We start from the raw sequence: 21,246 nt of genomic DNA, 5'->3' as shown, positions 1-21,246 counted from the left end.
TGTTCTTCTGCGTTTCCTGAAACCATTTTGATATCTCGAGAGGATGGAGAATTCTTCCGCCCATTTCATCAGTCTATGTGCCAGAATTCCTGTATAGAATTTACTTAGGGAGTCGAGTAGTGTTATACCTCTATAGTACCGGGCGAGTTGGCCGTGCGCGTAGAGGCGCGCGGCTGTGAGCTTGCATCCGGGAGATAGTAGGTTCGAATCCCACTATCGGCAGCCCTGAAAATGGTTTTCCGTGGTTTCCCATTTTTACACCAGGCAAATGCTGGGGCTGTACCTTAATTAAGGCCACGGCCGCTTCCTTCCAACTCCTAGGCCTTTCCTATCCCATCGTCGCCATAAGACCTATCTGTGTCGGTGCGACGTAAAGCCCCCTAGCAAAAAAAAATACCTCTATAGTTATTTGGATTACTTCTCATGTCCCACTAACTACTTTTACGGTTTTCAAGTCACCGAAGTGCCGGAATTTAGTCCCGCGGGAGTTCTTTTACGTGCAAATAAATCTACCGACACGAGGCTGACTTATTTGAGCACCTTCAAATACCACCGAACTGAGCCAAGATCGAACCTGCCAGGTTGGGGTCAGAAGGCCAGCGCCTCAACGGTCTGAGCCAAACAGCTCGGCTGCTCAAAAAGATGATCAAGTGGTATATTATAAGTTCCTCGCAGGTACACGTTTCTCAGAAACAATTAAATCTATAGATACAATGCTTGTTGTGGGTATCCACAGAGTTTGTATCCACATGGGAGATGAGTTATATCTTATAATTAAAATTAAGTCCGGTAAATGATTAGGTTCGAGGAACATACAATACCATGCGCTCATTCTTGTTTTGAGACACTATACACTTCCTGACACAAACACGACGGAAAGAAAGGAACACATTACCATAGATGTTTGTTAGCTAATTAATACACTGAATTTTCTCCACACTTTATAAAAAAGAAGTGTGCAGTTCTTCGCTTTTAGAACGCGATTAAATAACATTTGCTAATAAATTGCCCTAAACGCTGCTTCCTAGTCCAATAGAACTACCCAAATTGGCAAAGTATGTACTGGATAAGGACCGCCTCTGTGATGTAGTGGTTAGTGTGATTAGCTGCCACCCTCGGAGGCCCAGGTTCGATTCCCAGCTCTGCCACGAAATTTGAAAAGTGGTACGAGGGCTGGAACGGGGTCCACTCAGCCTCGGGAGTTCAACTGAGCAGAAGGGGGTTCGATTCCCTCCTCAGTCATCCTCGAAGTGGTTTTCCGTGATTTCCCACTTCTCCCGGCAAATGCCGGAATGGTACCTAACTTAAGGCCACGGCTGCTTCCTTCCCTCTTCCTTGTCTATCCCTTCCAATCTTCCCATCCCCCCCACAAGGTCGCTGTTCAGCATAGCAGGTGAGGCCGCCTGGGCGAGGTACTGGTCCTCCTTCCCAGTTTAATCCCTCAACCCAAAGTTTCACGCTCCAGGACACTGCCCTTGAGGCGGTAGAGGTGGGATCCCTCGCTGAGTCCGAGGGAGAAACCGACCCTGGAAGATAAACGGATTGGGAAGGAAGGATGTAATAAAAGTGTAAGATAAGAAATATTTTATTATAAAAGACCACAGCACAGGAAGACTCAGAGTAAGTCTGGAGCTCATTCGAGTTCGCCCACTTTAAATAATAATAATAATAATAATAATAATAATAATAATAATAATAATAATAATAATAATAATAATAATAATAAATTAATTTATTATTATGATAATTATCGAACCCACCTCTACTCAGTTGATAATAATAATAAATTAATTTATTATTATTATTATTATTATTATTATTATTATTATTATTATTATTATTATTATTACTACCTTATCTTCTTATCTTAACCCTTTCCGGCCCTTAGCGCCCGAAAGCGCCCGACTGTTCATTTAGCCTTCAGGTCCTTAGCGCCCGAAAGCGCCCGGCTGCATTATCTGCATGCGTCTGCGATCTGTGTGATAGTTTTTTTATTTTTCTCATCAGAGAAGTGTTTATAAGGCATTTATGAACACGCAGTGCAATCTACAAGCCTTAGGGAATAAATGAAGAGAGATAATCTGTCTTGACGTTGCCTAGGCAACGGTCTTGAACTTCCGCGAGCGCGGGTCAGCTGTTTCGTTCGTAAACATGGCGGGATTGAATATCGAGTGTATTGAAACTGAGCTGAATATGGGCGAAAAAAGTGACACAGAATCCTTGAGTAGGGGTGCAGGTGATTTTTTAATGAGTGAATAATATATCAACGAAGATAACTTTAGTGATAACAGTGATATGAATGAAAACGAATATCGATAAATCGGACCTGATGGCGATGCCACGGCAATTCAGGTAACACAAATATTACGTTTTGTTACTCCGAATGATTAAATGGATGATGTTGAACCTGCGCATAATTCGGAAAGAGAATTAGGGGAAAGAGATTGTTTTTAGTTATGTTAGGAGGAGAAAAACTATTCAGTGGCATAGCCTATTGCGCATATAACAATGCAGTCTTCAAACAGTCGCATTCCGGTAAGATAAAAACAGAATGGGAAGACCCTTGCCCAGATGAAATAAAATATTATATACATAGGCATCATTCCACTTCCAAAATCACGTGATTATTGGTTTTGAGGGATTCAGACAACATGGGAATGTGACATATGCAGACTGTCTTTGTGTCGAGTATCACGAGGAGGAGGAGGGGGGGGGGGGGGAACACATTATGACTCAATAAACAGAGACATGGATGTGATGGTATATTTTATAATGTTATTGAAAATTTGAATTCATTGTGACCAATAGTTTTTACTGTATTTAACTTTTTCTGAAACAATACGGTCTGTTTAAGTTTTTGCTAAATAATAGGTTGAAACCTGGGGATAAGCGGAGTGAAAATGCGGGCGGGAAAGGGATCTGTTTATCCTCCAGGGTTGGCTTTTCCCTCGGACTCAGCGAGGGATCCCACTTCTACTGCCTCAAGGGCAGTGTCCTGGAGCGTGAGACATTGGGTTGGGGGAAACAACTGGGGAGGATGACCAGTGCCTCGCCCAGGCGGTCTCACCTGCTGTGCTGAACAGGGGCCTTGGTGGGGGATGGGGAGATTGGAAGGGATAGACAAGGAAGAGGGAAGGAAGCGGCCGTGGCCTTAAGTTAGGTACCATCCCGGCATTTGCCTGGAGGAGAAGTGGGAAACCACGGAAAACCACTTCCAGGATATGGCTGAGGTGGGAATCGAACCCACCTCTACTCAGTTGACCTCTCGAGGCTGAGTGGACCCCGTTCCAGCCCTCGTACCACTTTTCAAATTTCGTGGCAGAGCCGGGAATCGAACCCGGGCCTCCGGGGGTGGCAGCTAATCACACTAACCAGTACACCACAGAGGCGGACATTATTATTATTATTATTATTATTATTATTATTATTATTATTATTATTATTATTATTATTATTATTATTGTGGTACAATGTGATTTTAAGATCAGGCATTTAAAATGATACATTGTGACAGCAAATCGAAGTTCTTTCGCCTTGGTGTACCCGATTTCACAGAAGCTGTATTGTCGTCTTGAATACCACTATCGTGCGACCAGGCCGTGCCAGCGTCATTAGTACACAAAGACTGTTACGGTCTCTGCCAACGGAAGTACATACAGGCTGAATAAGGACTTTTTAACTCGTACTTGTCTTCATGAATGATAAGTAGCTGGGTTTCTTCCCAGTTAATATACTATGCGGGAAGGCATGACAGTGAAAATGTATAATTTTTCTTCAGAATCTACTGTTTGACATAACTCCGCGTGTAATCGTGACATTGTCTGGAGAATATTTGGCTTGTAACCCAACATCTTGAAAGAGAAGAATTGGTTTTGAATCTGCATATTTCACGTTAATTGTTAAGGAAGTACATATCTTATATTTATAGAATGATAGTCTTCTTTCTTGATCTTTTTTCCAATTTTCTGTGTTCGGGACTGAGGAGTTTTACAACCGGTTGCGCTTCATGACGCCAACCCTGTGTGGAGGAAAGCATTCACTGTTACGGGTTTCTTTGGGGTTTGGTGGTGTGATGAGTTGTATGCAAATGAAGATTTGTATTAAGACGAGCACTAACATTTAGCTCCCGATCTACGGAAATTAACCAAACGTAGTTAAAATCCCTGGTCAGGCCGGGAATCGAACGTGGGCCCCAGCGAACCGAAGGTCTTAGGCTGACAACGAGTCCGGTAGAACGATCCTCTATACTATTATAATTTCTAATTAAATACGTTTCCTTACAGTCTAATAAGTTCATGTTGTAAAGCAAAATTGAAGAAAAGAACAGAGAAACCATTGTGGGAGTCGGCTCGAAACTCGCGGTTGGCATCTCTGAAGATGGTCTTGAGTTGTTTTATATTCTTACACCGGGCAAATGCCGGAGCTTGTCTGTAATGAAGCCTGCGGCCACTACCTTCCGTTTCCTGTACCACTGTTGCTAAAAACCTGTATGGGTTAGTGCGGCCTTAAAATACTAGTAAATAAAGAAAGAAATGTAACTGCGTACATACGGTTTTCAGAGTGGCGGGGAGAGAGAGAGTGAGAGAGAGAGAGAGAGTGAGAGAGAGAGAGAGAGATTGGGAGGGGAGGGCACCGCAGATGTTATAGCGAGAAATAAGCCAATACTGTATTGTCGTTAGCCATTTTTTTTCCGTTTCCATATCATATTTTGAAATCCTTCTCCTGTTTTAATAATAATAATCTGTCAAGATGCGAGCTCGCCACCTTGTACATGCAAGACGAGTACCTGCCCTGCTGTTCCACACAGCTAGCCTAGTAGGTTGTGTCATGCCACCAGACTCATCGGAAACTCTTGCAGGAAATGGTCATTCACATTCTAAGCAGGCACACACCTGGCTGTTTAATGCAGTGCTGATGTATCATATAATACTCAGGTTCCAAACAAAGTTTACAATCATCTGTTGATGTTGCTTTGGCCGGTGTAATGTTACCTTGTGTTCAGCTGCCACTCGAACGTTAAACAAACAATAAATGAATCAGAATTGGATATCACCTGAAAAAATGTTACTGTGATAACAATCTAAGGATGAGACGGTCAAGTTTGGCAGCTGCAGTTACTCCACAAGTTCAAAGTACGAATCTCAGGGCTTAAAGCGGACATCAAATGATCTACGAATATTTCCAGTCACCCCTTGCAATTATTGGAATGGTGGACAGGCCCGGAATATCCCTCCTTATTTTACTCCCTAGTTATTTAATGAGGGAGCACAGGGATGATGACTGCGTTGTTTTCGACTTTAAAAGTACATTGTCACCAGCGGCAATATTGAAAGCTTGGGTTACGTCGCGCATTCCTATCTACAAAATGTCACAGTCAAATTTGTCACAAATGGAACATAATAATTGCTTTTACACAGTTGAAGTCTAAAATATGCGGTAAATTAAGAAATACCGTCGTTATTAGAGAAATATGAATACATACTGAAGGCCTGCAGACAGGACTCCTTTATGTCGTATTCCGCTGCTGGTGCCGTCTTTTGTTAATTTCTTGAGGTCCAGGGCTAGCACCGAGGAATGGGAGTGCTATGTCTGTGGATTCTCATTATCTTTGTCCATATGACTAGAGCGGCGAGTTCAAACAGCAAAATGGAGGTCAACAGCATTCACGATGTTATTTCGTTCTTCAATGAGGCAAATGACCATGTTATAGTGATGTGGCTGGAACTCTACGGAAAAACAACAAAGGGCGCGTTCAACAACTTGGTGCTGCACATTACAGAGAAATATCGCAAGTACCACAAAAATTATATTTGTTGAAAGAAAAATAGCATGATCCCTGGAGCAATAAATATTTTTTTATTTTTGTTCGAACGAAAATAGCATGATCCCTGGACCAGTAAATCACTAGTCCTCAGAATTCTTCTTATGTACATTGGCCATAGCTTTTTGTCGCCTATTAAACCTTGCATATCGCGATACAATTCAGGAAATTATGTCATTGGCAGCTGAAGCAATTAAATGAAAGCAAAGAACTTCAGTGAACACAGACATCACACACGAAATTTCTGAAAGTGTAAGACAAACAAAAGACATACGTGTGTTACTGTGAGCGTAGCGCCAAAAGTACTTGTAAAGTAGGTATACATAATATTCTCCAAAATAAAATATTTCTTAATTTACCGCAGATTTTAGACTTCAGCTGTGTAAAAGCAATTATTATGTTCCATTTGTGACAAATTTTACAGTGATATTTCTTAGATAGGAATGCGCGACGTAACCGAAAGCTTGCCCTAATTAGCAGCCTTGTGCCAGTCATCTTCGCAGTAACTGACTATATCTTTAAATCGTAGAACGTCTTGATACTAGTTCCGCCGGGCTGAGTGGCTTAGACGGTTGAGGCGCTGGCCTTCTGGCCCCAACTTGGCAGGTTCGATCCTGGCTCAGTCCGGTGGTATTTGAAGGTGCACAAATACGTCAGCCTCGTGTCGGTAGATATACTGGCACGTAAAAGAACTCCTGCGGTACTAAATTCCGGCACCTCGGCGTCTCCGAAAACCGTAAAAGTAGTTAGTGAGACGTAAAGCAAATAGCATTATTATTATTATTATTATTATTATTATTATTATTATTATTATTATTATTATTATTATTATTACTACTAGTTCCATCGGATCATGATAGGTCGACTGACTATGACGGCTGTGCCCCGGTTCGGCACAGTACTTGAGCGAAAGCCTCGCCATCAGATAGACGTGTTTAATGTTACAGTAGCTCCTCAATAGTTTTTGCGGACCAAGGGGAAACTTGTCCCGCATTGGCAGAATCGATGATCGAACTAGGATCATTCGGACAATACTACTCACTGTATTTGGGTACCGTGCAGTGAATACTCTGACATCATAAGTGACATAACACAAGGCAAATGCTGGGGCTGTACCTTACGTAAGGCCACGGCCGTTTCCTTCCCACTCCTAGCTCTTTTCCTATTTCCTATACCGTCGTCGACATAAGCCCTATCTATGTTGGTGTGACGTAAAGCCAAATGTTCTTATAACCAGATCGACAAACTCACCTTGTCATTATTCGTCCACTTGAAAATAACAATTATTAACGTATGATACAGACAAGCGTTTATTGGCGTATCGCTGTAAAATGTTTCTTGGTACGCATGAAGTAGAAGCTCGGTCTCGTCGAGGTCTTTTTTCCTAATGCGCATAATCGCTTCTTTTGACGGAGACTTGGCGGGCCACAGACGGGGAGGGACAATTTCTCGATGTCTCGTCTGTAGGTATGGCTTAAGATTAATGCGTATATCAGCGCACTGCATTAATAGAAATAATAATAGTGCAGCGACAGAATATGCTGCTACAGTAGCAAAAACAATTTCCTTGCCGCCGCATTCAACTATGATTTCCCACTCTAAACAGGCACTGATTAATAAATCGTTCTATCATTATCCCTACGATCTGAAATAATTTGATCAAGAAACGCGAACATTGTCGGGCATGCATATTACATGCCAATGTAGTTCTAAACGTAACTTCGAACTGAATAATGTTCTGTACTCACGACAACTTCCCTATGGATATGACCATTGTTGCTAGTATACTTTTTAATAATAATAATAATAATAATAATAATAATAATAATAATAATAATAATGTTATTTAATTACGTCCCACTAACTACTTTTACGGTCTTTGGAGATGCCGAGGTGCCGGAATTTTGTCCCGCAGGAGTTCTTTTACGTGCCAGTAAATGTACCGACACGAGGCTGTCGTATTTGAGCACCTTCAAATACCACCGGACTGAGCCAGGATCGAACCTGCCAAGTTGGGGTTAGAAGGCCAGCGTCTTAACCGTCTGAGCCACTCAGCCCGGCAGTATACTTTTTAAAATTTTGTGGTCATACTGTCCATATGCACTGTACAGCATGGTCAGAAAAGCAGCATATCAAAATGCAGTACATATAGCCTACTGTTTTATGTCTCGTTGTTCCGTGGTTTCCCATTTTCACACCAGACAAATGCTGGGGCTGTACCGTAATTAAGGCCACGGCCGCTTCCTTAACTCCTAGGCCTTTCCCATCCCATCGTCGCCATAAGCCCTATCTGTGTCGGTGCGACGTAAAGCAAGTAGCAAAAAAAAAAAAAAAGTCTCGTTGAGAATAAACTCGCTGCCGGAAGAAGTCATCTTGACCCTAACATCGGCCATCCTCAGCAGTACCTAGGCCTACAGTATATCTATTTTCACACCCATTTGATCCATTTTCGATATACATGCAGGCAATGACACAATCTTTCACCGGTTCAAATTGTTAGGCCCAACACGCACCGAATTCAGAGAAAATGGAATTTGAATATTTTGAGAGTGCTTCACAAGATCAACACCCGACACATTCCCTCAACGAACGCGCAGCGAAACGAGAAAGTGTCCGCTTCACGAGCTCGTGATTCACGGATCGCATCTCGCCTCCTTGTTATTTTCATGGGTTCATATTAACGTTCAGTTTGTACATTCAATTATTTTAAAGATATGCTCAGATAGCGCGGTGGTAAGTCATCATCATCATCATCATCATCTGTTTACCCTCCAGGTTCGGTTTTCTCCTCGGACTTAGCGAGGGATCCCACCTCTACCGCCTCAAGGGCAGTGTCCTGGAGCTTCAGACTCTTGGTCGGGGGATACAACTGGGGAGTATGACCAGTACCTCGCCCAGGCAGCCTCACTTGCTATGCTGAACAGGGGCCTTGTGGAGGGATGGGAAGATTGGAAGGGATAGGCAAGGAAGAGGGAAAGAAGCGGCCGTGGCCTTAAGTTAGGTACCATCCCGGCATTCGCCTGGAGGAGAAGTGGGAAACCACGGAAAACTACTTCCAGGATGGCTGAGGTGGGAATCGAACCCACCTCTACTCAGTTGACCTCCCGAGGCTGAGTGGACCCCGTTCCAGCCCTCGTACCACTTTTCAAATTTCGTGGCAGAGCCGGGAATCGAACCCGGGCCTCCGGGGGTGGCAGCTAATCACGCTAACCACTGCGGTAGTATTTAACATTAATAGTTGACTATTGTCATCTGCTTCTCAGTGCAAAGTCGGATGTTATGAATTAAAAATACAGTATTATTGCTGAAGTTGATCGTTTCAAGAAAGACGTAGCTACGGTTACAGCTGAAGATTACGAGGTTGGTACCACAATGGAATACCCGGAAATGTAGCCGTTTTTGTTTTGTTTGGGTGAAGGATTGTAAACAAAGCATTCACAACATTTTTTTCACACATATTCGTCGATACATTTGTTGTCCGCCCTTACAGTACGTTGTTGTAGCTGCTGATAGCTACAGGAGCCAGAGTGACTCATGCGTGGCTATATTTCTAGAAAAAAGAACTCTGAGAATTAGAGTAGATGAAGCATGGTCTGATACTATAATCATTAAGAGGGGAATTCCTCAAGGCAGTATAATAAATTGCACCTTTTTGTTTCCTTGTAGCCTATATAAATGATATGAGTTACGAATTGGAATCAGAGATAAGGCTTTTTGCGAATGATGGTATACTGTATAGAGTAATAAACAAGTTACAAGATTGTGAGCAACTGCAAACAGATCTCGACAATGTTGTGAGATGGACAGCAGACAATGGTATGATAATAAAAGGGGTTAAATGTCAGGTTGTGAGTTTCACTGATAGGAAAATTCCTCTCAACTTTAATTACTGCGTTGATTGGGTGAACATTCTTTATGGGGATCACTGTAAGTACCTAAGTGTTCTTAATAATAATAATAATAATAATAATAATAATAATAATAATAATTGTTACCGTGTTTTAGCGGTAGGTAGAGGTGAAAGAAGGTGCGGGTGTGAACGGGTCTCAAGCTACGAAAGTAAAATTAATTTAAAATTTAACAAGGTTATATTTCCTTTTCAAAAACAAAGAAATAACAAGCATGGCAGGTACAAGGTAGCAAGTCCAAAGGGTAGTTACAATATTTACAGGATTTGGGCTTCGCGCCCTGCTTCACAATGCTTGGGCAATCAGCTCAGTTTTACCCCAAACACAAGTTTCAACAGAGGGGCAGAAAACCCCATTCATGCCTAGGAGCCCTTGCTCCAAATTACACTGAAAAGCCTCCACGAGGCATACAACACTCAATTTTTAAAAGAGCCACTCACTCTCAACTTTAAGCCTCTCCCAGGCCACACCAAACTCCACCTTCAAGCTGTCCTCAACGGACATAAACACAGGGGTAAAATACCCAATCTACTGAGGCCTATTAAGTGAGAAAAGGTTAATTATATGGCCTCTAAAATACCAACTTGAAAGGAGGCTCTCCGCACTCCTAATACACTTTATTTAAAACCTACTTGGCACTAGGCCGTTAATGCAAGGGCTAATCCCATACTACAGAGGTGACTTCAGAAAAGAACAATTTACATTATATTAACGAAGAATAGGTTGAGAAAATAAGTTCACCTCAAAACAATATGAGTGGGAGCTTGAGAGGGTTAGCACTCTCTATCCCAATATGCAGCTTTAAAAGAGAATAGACGAAAAGAGTAGTTACATTTTAGGAAAAGGTTACATAGTGGAAACGCTTCGAACCCGCCCCGAGAGTTAAACTGCCGACCTAGCAAGAAAAGAAGTTATTAAGAGGCCATTACCTGGTGTTGAACAGCTGGAGAAGAAAGAGGCGCTTCCCGCCCCCTGCTATGTACTTTACACACTGAAAGATGGAACAGAAGTGGCCCGGAGACCCTAAAATCAGCAGTTTATATCCTCTCGCGGAAGGTTCGAGGCGTTAGGGGAATGAAAACACCCTCCCACAAACTTTTTATTGGGTAGGATACAGCAACATATTCAAGTTGGGGGAAGATACCTATGATTGGTCAGAAATTAATAACAGAAATTCGGGATTGGTTAAATGCAAAACAAGGGGAAAGAGAGGGGTATACAGCCAACTTAAACAATAACAGAAAGAAATTTAACAAAGAACAAACTTTTGAAATAAAATTTTCTCCAAGGAACAGTTCTTTTTCTTCGCACTAGGGTGCACTATTGTAGTTCTTCAGTAGTGTCCTCTAGAAGAGAAAGTTCACACTTCTTACTTCAAGCAAAACAAAAACACATCAAAAATGACACAGTTCTAAAACTCCAAAATTTACAGGTAGTGACATCTTCTGAGAAGGTAGAAAATTAATACCGTCAATAAAGTTCAGACTTCCTCCAGCAGAGGATTTTCAACTGGCGCACCTTTTAAATTAGCGGCGTGGAGGTGTACCTCCCGGTACAATAATAATAATAATAATAATAATAATAATAATAATAATAATAATAATAATAATAATAATAATAATAATAGTAATAGTTTTACGTCCCACTAACTACTTTTATAGTTTTCGGAGATTTAGTCACCGAAGTGCCGGAATTTAGTCCCGCATGAATTATTTTACGTACCAGTAAATCTACTGACACGGGGCTGACTTACTTGAGCACCTTCAAATACCATTGGACTGAGCCAAGATCGAACCTGCCAAGTTGGGGCCAGAAGGCCAGCGCTTCAATCGTCCGAACCACTCAGCCCGGCAAACTATATGTTAATATAAGGAAAGATCTTAACTGGGATATCACATAAAAGGGATTGTAAATAAAGGGTAAAGATCTCTTCACATGGTTATCAGGGTATTAAGGGGTTGTGTTAAGGATGTAAAGGAGAGGGCATAGGGCGTGTAAGTCTCTGGTATGACCCCCAACTAGAGTATGGTTCCATTGGATGGGATCCTCACCAGGATTACGTGATTCGAGAACTGGAAAAAAAAAATTAAAAAAGCAGCTCGAGTTTTTCTGGGTGATTTCCGACAAAAGAGTAGCGTTATGAAGATGTTGCAAATTTTGAACTGGGAAGACTCGACTAAGTGGTATGTTACGAGCTGTCGGTGGAGAGATGGCGCGGAATGATATTAGTAGACGAATAAGTTTGAGTGGTGTCTTTAAAGGTAAGAAAGATCACAATATGAAGATAAAGTTGGAATTCAAGAGGGCAAATTGGGACAGGTATTCGTTTATAGGTAGGGGAGATAGGTATTAGAGTAGTTTACCAATGGGGATGTTCAATAATTTTTCGAATTCTTTGCAGTTATTTTAGAAAAGATTAGGTAAACAACAGATAGGGAATTTGCCACCTGGACGACTGACTTAAATGCAGATCCGTGGTGATTGATTGATTGATTGATTTATTGATTGATTGAATGGGGGTACTGATCGTAAAAAAAGGAGAGGCAGTAATTTATACGGCATCTAGCACACAAAGACAGCGTTTTCGCAGCGACAAGGAATTGTTAGCTTGTCCATCTCAAGGTATACTCGTCGAAGGCAGCAATAAAACAGCACGCAGGAGAGGTTCGATCACCAGCTTGTGAAACAGAGCTCATTCGTTGTGGGTATGTGACGCGTGCTGGTCTTCTGAAATAATCTCGAAATGTTCAAATTCCACTTTCTCTGAAATGGGTGGGATTTGTCTCTTGCAATTTGAACCAGTGAAAGTTCTAGCCTTGATCTGCACTTGTATTGGTGATGAATGAAACCGGTGGGGATAAGTTGGCAAGGTCTCCACGTTATATTTCTACTTTTAGGTTAGATTTTTTAGAATGTATGACATCAGTATTGACAAGAACTGTACCTAGCCCTATTACAAGGCTAAGTTTTCAATCGGAAATGCCGTTTTACCTAGTCTCTCGAGGAATCCAAACAATGTTTTCTGCAAATTCCTCCTTGGCTATCAGTTGGTACGTTCGGCGGCTGTAATCTGTTATATTCGGAAGATAATGGGCTCGAAACCCTCTGTTGACATCTCTGAAGATAGTTTTCTGTGTTTTTCCATCTGCACACCAGGCATATACCGGGACTGTACCTTAATTGAAGCCAGGTCGCTGCCTTCCCTCTCCTATCCCATCGTCGCCATAAGACCCGTCCGAGTCGGCGTGGCGTAAATATATTAGCAAAAAAACAAACAAACAACACTATAGTCTGGGGTAGTCTCAATTCTTCGGTAACTTATGGTTAATTACATTTCAACTGTTTCACAAGTCTGGAAGGCATTGGAGGTTGGCAAGGTTGACTGTAATAATAGCTAGAATGTTTAAGGAAGCTATTACCGGGCGAGTCGGCCGTGCGGTTAGAGGCGCGCGGCTGTGAGCTTGCATCCGGTAGATAGTGGCTCCCCATCGAATTCTATTTCGTTCGCCAAGTTGTTTCCAAAGAGTCCCACGCCTGTCAAATGGGAGTGGGACTCCATTACTCCCATAGGTCCGAGGCTTGCTTAAAATGTTCTGAGCTAATAAAAAATAAAATAAGTCCCGACTTGAATCCGATCGAACAAATCTGAGACAAACCGGAACAACGCATCTGAGCGAAACATACACCACATCAAACACCACAATCCCTTGGAAACGCCATTTTAGAAGAGTGGAGACGTCTGCCTCAACTGAACGTGCGGCGCCTTATCTGAAGCATGAGAAGGCGTTGTGAAGCTATTATCCATACGAGGGGCGACAATGCTCTCTACCACGTAGTTATTTCGGTATATGACCAGGGATCACTTCATGATACGTTGTTTAATGACGTCGTGTATTGACTGTCCAAAGAACTGTGTTCATTTCAAAATTCTTAATTGTTGCAAAGATGATTATTTGTTTCCATCGCGTGTCTGTTTCCCTTTCAGTACATATAAGAATCATGGAGGTACGGTCCGGCTCAATGGCTAAATGGTTAGCGTGTTGGCCTTTGGTCACAGGGGTCCCGGGTTCGATTCCCGGCATAGTCGGGAATTTTAACCATTATTGGTTAATTCCCCTGGCACGGGTGTATGTGCCGTCTTCATCATCATTTCATCTTTATCACGACGCGCAGGTCGCCTACGGGAGTCAGATCAAAAGACCTGCACCAGGCCTCTTCGGAGGTCACACGCCATTATTATGGAGGTATGAACATAGTAAGAAGTGGGGAAAACTTCCTTTTTGAGCAGTGTAAGTTTACATCCTTTTCTGCTTCAAACAGGAGAAAGCTTTTACAGAGACGTGACAAATGAAGACTGTGTATGGCGATTCGCTGAGACCCAAGAAAAAGCAGCAAGTCAGGTCAAACGTGAAAATGTCATTGACGGCATTATTTTTCTTTTTGACATCAACGGCATTGCACTCAAACAGTAAACCGCTGATTTATCTCGAAGTCTTGAGACGTTTGAGAGAAAACAGACCAGACTTCTGGAGAAACAACTCCTGGAGCCTCCTTCAAGACAACGCTCCAGTTCACACATCGCTCTTATTTCGTGAACTTTTGACGGACATAAAGATAACCATGCTTCCCCATACACCGTACTTACATGGCTTAGCTCCAGCAGATTGTTTTATATTCCCCTAATTGAAATATGCCCTGAAAAGACGACGATTTCTGTCAAGTGAAGAGGTCAAAGTAAAATCGCAGGCGGAACTGCGCGCTATCCCCCAAATTGCCTACCAGGACTCCTTCCATACGTGGAGACGGCAGTGATAGGTGTTGTGATTGTATAGGAGATGGGTACTTCGAAAAGAACCAAGCTAACTACGCTGTAGGTAACGAGGTATTTTTAAAAGTGTGGTTATTTTTGACAAGCCTCTTAGTGTAGACTGTAGACAATGACAGACATGAAGAAGGTAGTGCAGTACCGATACACTCTTGGCTGGGGAGTTAGAAGTCTCCATGAGCTCACAACCTCCCTCTCGTTTCTTTCTCCACGGCCATTACAAGAAAGTACAGCGGAGCCTGTCTGAATCGTCATCACTGGTTCCGTAGGAAAATGTGCATTGTGAAGGCGTTCGCTTAAATAAGGATTGCGTTCTATCAATATTGCCACTACTTTATTTACAGGGGCCGATGACCTTCGATGTTAGGCCCCTTTATCAACAAGCATCATCATCAAGTAACTTTATTTACAGCCCTCGTATACCACACGTTGCGTATTGCGGCCGTGACCATCGCACAGCCCCATTCGAATTTTAAAATTGGATGTTGTAGTCTGACTTTGTTTCGTACGTCACATTAGTGCTACCGAGCTCGATAGCTGCAGTCGCTTAAGTGCGGCCAGTATCCAGTATTCGGGAGATAGTAGGTTCGAACCCCACTGTCGGCAGCCCTGAAGATGGTTTTCCGTGGTTTCCCATTTTCACACCAGCCAAATGCTGGGGCTGTACCTTAATTAAGGCCACGACCGCTTCCTTCCCACTCTTAGCCCTTCCCTGTCCCATCGTCGCCATAAGACATATCCGTGTCGGTGCGACGTAAAGCAACTAGAAAAAAAAAACATTAGTGCTACGGAGCACATACTGGTCGTCCCTGCTCTTTGTAATGTTAATATTTCGATTTTTGTTTTATTAAATTACAATATTCGCAGGTTATCTTTCTTTCCTTCTTTCTTGATCTGTTTACCCTCCTGCGTTGGTTTTTCCCTCGGACTCGGCGAGGGATCTCACCTCTACCGTCTCAAGGGCAGTGTCCTGGAGCGTGACACATTGGGTCGGGGGACACAACTGGGGAGAATGACCAGTACCTCGCCCAGACGGCCGCACCTGCTATGTTGAACAGGGGCCTTGTGTGAGGATGGGAAGATTGGAAGGCACAGACAAGGAAGAGGGAAGGAAGCGGCCTTAAGTTAGGTATACCATCCCGGCATTTGCCTGGAGGAGAAGTGGGAAACCACGGAAAACCACTTCCAGGATGACTGAGGTGGGAATCGAACCCACCTCTACTCATTTGACCTCCCGAGGCTGAGTGGACACCGTTCCAGCCCTCGTACCACTTTTCAAATTTCGTGGCAGAGCCGGGAATCGAACCCGGGCCTCCGGGGGTGGCAGCTAATCACACTAACCACTACACCACAGAGGCGGACATTCGCAGGTTATCGTTAAATTTAAACATGGATGTTCATTCGGTTTTGGTGTTTTACTGAAAAGCACTCAAGGAAGACCTGTTGAAACTTGAGCATATTGTGATCGATTCTTAATTCAAATCTATGAACAAAACACCAAGCATTTGTCGCCATAAATCACACTTTTTTTTTTTGCAATGTCATTGTTTTTGTTACTTTTTTGTTTTAAATTTTGGTAACATTATTGAACTGACCATTGTAATTGATTAGGATATGTATGTCCATTTACATTGGCCTAAATTTTCTATTTAATTTACTCCTCTCACAGGCCTAATGAAATAGCAAAATAGGTCATAACTAACAAATGCTATTTCTTCAAATAATCAATTCTATAAAATGCTATTTAAAACAATTTTGCTATAAAAGGAAAGAAAATAATGCTATAAATTCACAATTCTACAAATAGGGTATTTTCGGAAGAAAACGAGCAAGGGCGAGCAACAGAATGAATGAATGCTGCCTAAAAGAGGCAAGAAAGAGGGAAAGTGAAGAATGTTGTGTAATCACAGTTCACAGCTGGCTGAAACTTATAATGGTGATGATGATAGACTCGGGAAACAAATGCCATGTAAATAAGCTATATTTTAGTACGGCATTCTTAAGATGCCGGCCCCGTGGTGTAGGGGTAGCGTGCCTGCCTCTCGCCCGGAGGTCCCGGGTTCGATTTCCGGCCAGGTCAGGAATTTTTCTCTCGACTTGAGGGCTGGTTCGAGGTCCACTCAGCCTACGTGATTAGAATTGAGGAGCTACCTGACGGTGAGATAGCGACCCCGGTCTCGAAAGCCCAGAATAACGACCGAGAGGATGCGTCGTGCTGACCACATGGCCCCTCGTAATCTGCAGGCCCTGCAGCGGTCGCTGGGCAGGTCAAAGCCCTTTCAAGGGCGTTAAGTGCTGTGAGGTTTGGTTTGGTATTCTTAAGATGGTGCGGTAACTAAGCAACGATGTGACTTACCTAGATATTTTTCCGAATGTTTCATATTTACACACCATAATCTTTGTCTTTGAGTGATTTCGTTGGTGCACAGGTAAGATTATTATTATTATTATTATTATTATTATTAGTGAGATTGTTTCCCGTTGTTTTCCTGAATGAGCCAGAAATTGCTTAGTTGTATTACGTATCAGTTGCCGGGCTGAGTAGCTCAGGCGGTTTAGCGCTGGCTGAGATGTTGGTGGACTCTGGTCTCGGCTCACTCTGGTGGTATTTGAAAGTGTTCAAATAGACCAGTTTAGTGTCGGTTGATTTACTGGCAAGTAAAAGAACTCGTGAGGGACAGAATTCAGGCATCTGGGTGTGTCTGAATACCGTACTATTCAATGCGTTTTCTGTTTCTTTGTCTGTCGGAAGAAATTGCTATTCCCTCCAGTACAAAGCTAAACAAGCATTTCCATTTCGACAGGACATATCCGCCAAGCCTAGATCTATCCATAAAGAAATGTTTCTGTAAGAACGGAATTAGTCAAAGAATGATAACTCTGGTATTTAACCGCGTTCTGTGATCGTAGCTTCAGGTAGCTTAGCTTTTTTGTGGTAAGTTTCTTGCGGTTTGTGTAAAAATAATTTACCGTAACTCCGGAAGCTGTGGGCTAACTGTTACCGATGGCGTGGAGCAGTACTTCTCAGGATTGACTCTTACTGTCACCGAAATTGAAGTTTCTTTATATTTTTCTACTTTCATCAAGGGATAGCCTCGAAATCACGTTTGTAGTAGTACCGGGCGAGTTGGCCGTGCGGTTAGGGGCGTGCGGCTATGAGCTTGCTTCCGAGGTAGGTTCGAACCCCACTGCCTGCAGCCCTGAAAATGGTTTTCCGTAGTTTCCCGTTTTAACACCAGGCAAATGCTGGGGCTGTTCCTTAATTAAGGCCACGGCCGCTTCCTTCACACTCCTAGCCCTTTCCTATCCCATCGTCGCCATAAGACCTATTGGTCGAATAAAACGGTCTTCACGTATTACAATACGTTACATTGTTTCTATTTCTTCCCTTTCCCGAGAAACTGGTATTAATATCATAATGTTGGTGTTACTTATCAGTATCACTGTAGAAGGCCGGCTCCGCGGTGTAGGAGTGGCTTGCCTATCTCTTACCCGGAGGCCCCGGGTTCGATTCCAGGCCAGGACAGCAGGATCTGAGGGCTGGTTCGAGGTCCACTCTGCCTAAGTGATTAACAATTTTATTGAGGAGCCATCTGACTGTGAGTTAGCGGCCGCGGGCTAAAAAAGCCAAGAATAACCGCCGAGAGGATTCTTCTTGCCGACCACACGACACCTCTTAATTTGCAGGCCTTCGGGCTGAGCTGCGGTCACTTGGTAGACCTTGGTTGGGCTGTTGCGTCATGGGGCTTTTTTTATCACTAGTGAAATCCGTTTGTTTCTATTAGGTTTAGCATGTGAAAAATCAAACATTTGACATTTTGGCGATTTTTATACTTTTTAACAAATTTCTTCTACGCCGCACCGACACAGACAGGTCTTATGGCGACTGTGGGACAGGAAAGTGCTAGGAGTGGGAAGGAGGTGATTAATGAAGGTACAGCCCCAGCATTTACATGTTTTGAAACTGGGAAACTACGGAAAGCCATTTTCAGAGTTGCTGACAATGGAATTCGAACCCACTTTCTCCCGAATGCAAGCTGACAGCTACCTGACCCAAATCTCGCAGCCACTTACTTGATGATTTTATACTAATATGGCTCAAATAGTACATTTACAATTTTTGGGGTAAATGTCCCAATTTGATGTTATTGTGAAAATCTGAGCTTTGCAATGAGTCGGGTACGGTTATTAAAGAGCAACGTGAAAATACAGTATATCCTATGTAACGAATGTAACCTACCACCATATTTGTAACGTAACGAATTTACATAATGCCCGTAAAAATTGATGGCCGGGTTGAGTGGCTCAGATACGTCAGTCTCGTGTCTGTAGGTTTACTGGCACGTTAAAGAACTCCTGCGGGGCTAAATTCCGGCACCCTCGGCATCTCCGTAAACCGTAAAAGTAGTGAGTGGGACATAAAGCAAATAACATTATTATTGATTAAAAATTGATGTATTTGACAAAAAACAAGAAAGAAAATCTGAAAAAACTGCGGTTTCAAGTTCCAGTAGTCCCACATTTCCTCAGGAACATGTCGTGACAGCGCGCAGTTCACACAGTTCTTGTTTCTCACAAAGTTCTCTGTGATTGAGATCATACCCTTTGTTGAACTTCATTGTGTATTTGCGTATTGTATTAACTGCCGTATCTTAATAGCCCGCCTTTAAACGGTCTGACACCGTGGTAGGCTATGTGCCGGCACCGGGTTTCACCCTCTCCCTTCCTACTATCATATATCACGCCATCCATTTCATTAATTTCGCTAATGAGGTTGATGTCAGGAAGGGCATCCGGTCATAAAAACCCGGCACGACAGATTCATCTCACTTCATACCCGACCCCGAAGAGAAACATCTGACAGACAAAGAAGCCACTCTCTTTAAACGTAGTTCGTTTCAAATGACGAATTTCTTCTCCGTCAGCTACTGAGACCTTCGTTCTTCTTTCCACATTTTCTTCACATAAGGTAAGGTAAGGGTTATTCTGCCCGAAAGCAGGTCCGAACCTCCGCAGAGGTGTTCCTGAGCCGGAGTTTACGTGCGGTAGGGTGGCCAGTTGCTTTCCGCTCCTCCATTCCCTTACCCCCCCCGACCAACAGCGCGTGGCAACCCATCCAACTCCTGAACACGCCCAATGTTGCTTAACTTCGGAGATCTCACGGGATCCGGTGTTTCAACACGGCTACGGCCATTGGCTTCTTCACATAAACTTCATATAAAATATGTATAGTGGAGGTAAGTTGAGGATAAACAAGTGGTTCTTCTCTATTTTTTTTTCTCTGTACGTAAGTCAAGCACGGGAACACCAGTTTATTTCTATGTAATGTTGTATTTCACCCTACTGTCTCATTTGCATAAGACATGACAGTACTTTGTGTAACGTCTTTATCCAAAAATTCCCGTCTCTCTCCCAAATTGGAAACAGAAAAACAAATTCCTCGTACATTTTCGAATTCAGCAGGAAAAAGAATAGGTACCCATTAGTTTTCTGGAAAATAAAACCGTGCAGCGCAGTGTTTTCCAAGTGCTTTATAATAGACGTGCACTATGTGTTTAGTAGTGTACATTACTAAAGGCACCAGTTCTAATTTTTAATACATATCATACAAAATGAAAGTTCTCGTCTGACTGGGATAAATATGCCTCCAGATCTCGGCTCACAGGGATAGTTCCTGTGCTGTGCTACTTGTACTAACAGTAAATATTTGGCCTACCACTATCGTATTTCTATTAGTATTCTCAATTACTTTTCCCTCTCTCATACAGAATACTCATTTTAAGCTTCATACATCTTTCGTCATAGTTGTTAAGAAGCAGCACTGTCTTTCTCTTGACCTACATTTGCTAGTTGTGTGTCATAAAGACCCCGTGAGGACTCGGCATCTTAAAGATGATCTGATAAGCTGGTTGATTAGTTGTAAGAACTGCTTCTTTAACGGTCACTCAAGCCATCACTCTTGAGACTGTCCCACGTGGTATAGTCCAGGCTCCAGCGGTTGACGACTTCGAGAATTAGTGAGGCCAGGGAGTGTCTTTCTGCGATCAATGAATTTCGGGCCCGGAAAACACCTTTCGTGATCATCAAACCCGTGGGATTTTTCATTTCAACTTCAGGTGAACACTAGTATGGTGCAGTTATCGATGCCCATGACCGCTACCTTCCCACCCATAGCCCCAATAACTTGTTCTTTCCACGATGCATGAGGCAAGAGATGTTCTTAATAGTGGGTCTCTGATCATAAAGTCATGCCTTCTTACACGACGACTTTAATAATACCGGAACCGAACGAGTTGCGCGTGCGGTTAGGGTCATTAAGTAGATGGTAGGTTCGAATCCCACCGTCGGCAGCTCTGAAGGTAGTTTTCCGTGGTTTCCTATTTTCACAACAGGCAAATTCTGGGGTTGTACCTTAAGGCCACGGCCGCTACCTTCCCAGTCCTAGCCCCTCCCATCCTTCGTCGTCGAAAACTTCGATGTGTTAGTGGGACTTTAAACCTCTAGCAAAATACACACTGAAACAGCTGAGAATACTACTTCACGTAAAAAAAAAGTAAAAGTTAAGGTGGTTTAGTGAATTTGTTCTAACACTGGAATTACCGAGCTCGATAGCTGCAGTCGCTTAAGTGCGGCCAGTATCCAGTATTCGGGAGATAGTGGGTTCGAACCCCACTGTCGGCAGCCCTGAAGAT

The 21,246-nt window shown here is 42.9% G+C and overlaps 1 protein-coding gene across 1 annotated transcript in view; it reads left to right on the top strand.

Annotated features, from left to right (window-relative positions):
- LOC136862812 (metabotropic glutamate receptor 5) overlaps positions 1–21,246 on the top strand; it is a 302,293-nt gene that overhangs the window by 152,545 nt on the left and 128,502 nt on the right. The window lies entirely within an intron of this gene.

The sequence above is a fragment of the Anabrus simplex genome, chromosome 2 (assembly GCF_040414725.1).
Source record: "Anabrus simplex isolate iqAnaSimp1 chromosome 2, ASM4041472v1, whole genome shotgun sequence".
Classification (NCBI taxonomy): Eukaryota; Metazoa; Arthropoda; class Insecta; order Orthoptera; family Tettigoniidae; genus Anabrus; species Anabrus simplex.
Note: the sequence above shows the minus strand (reverse complement) of the source record. Positions and strands in the feature narration are given on the sequence as shown.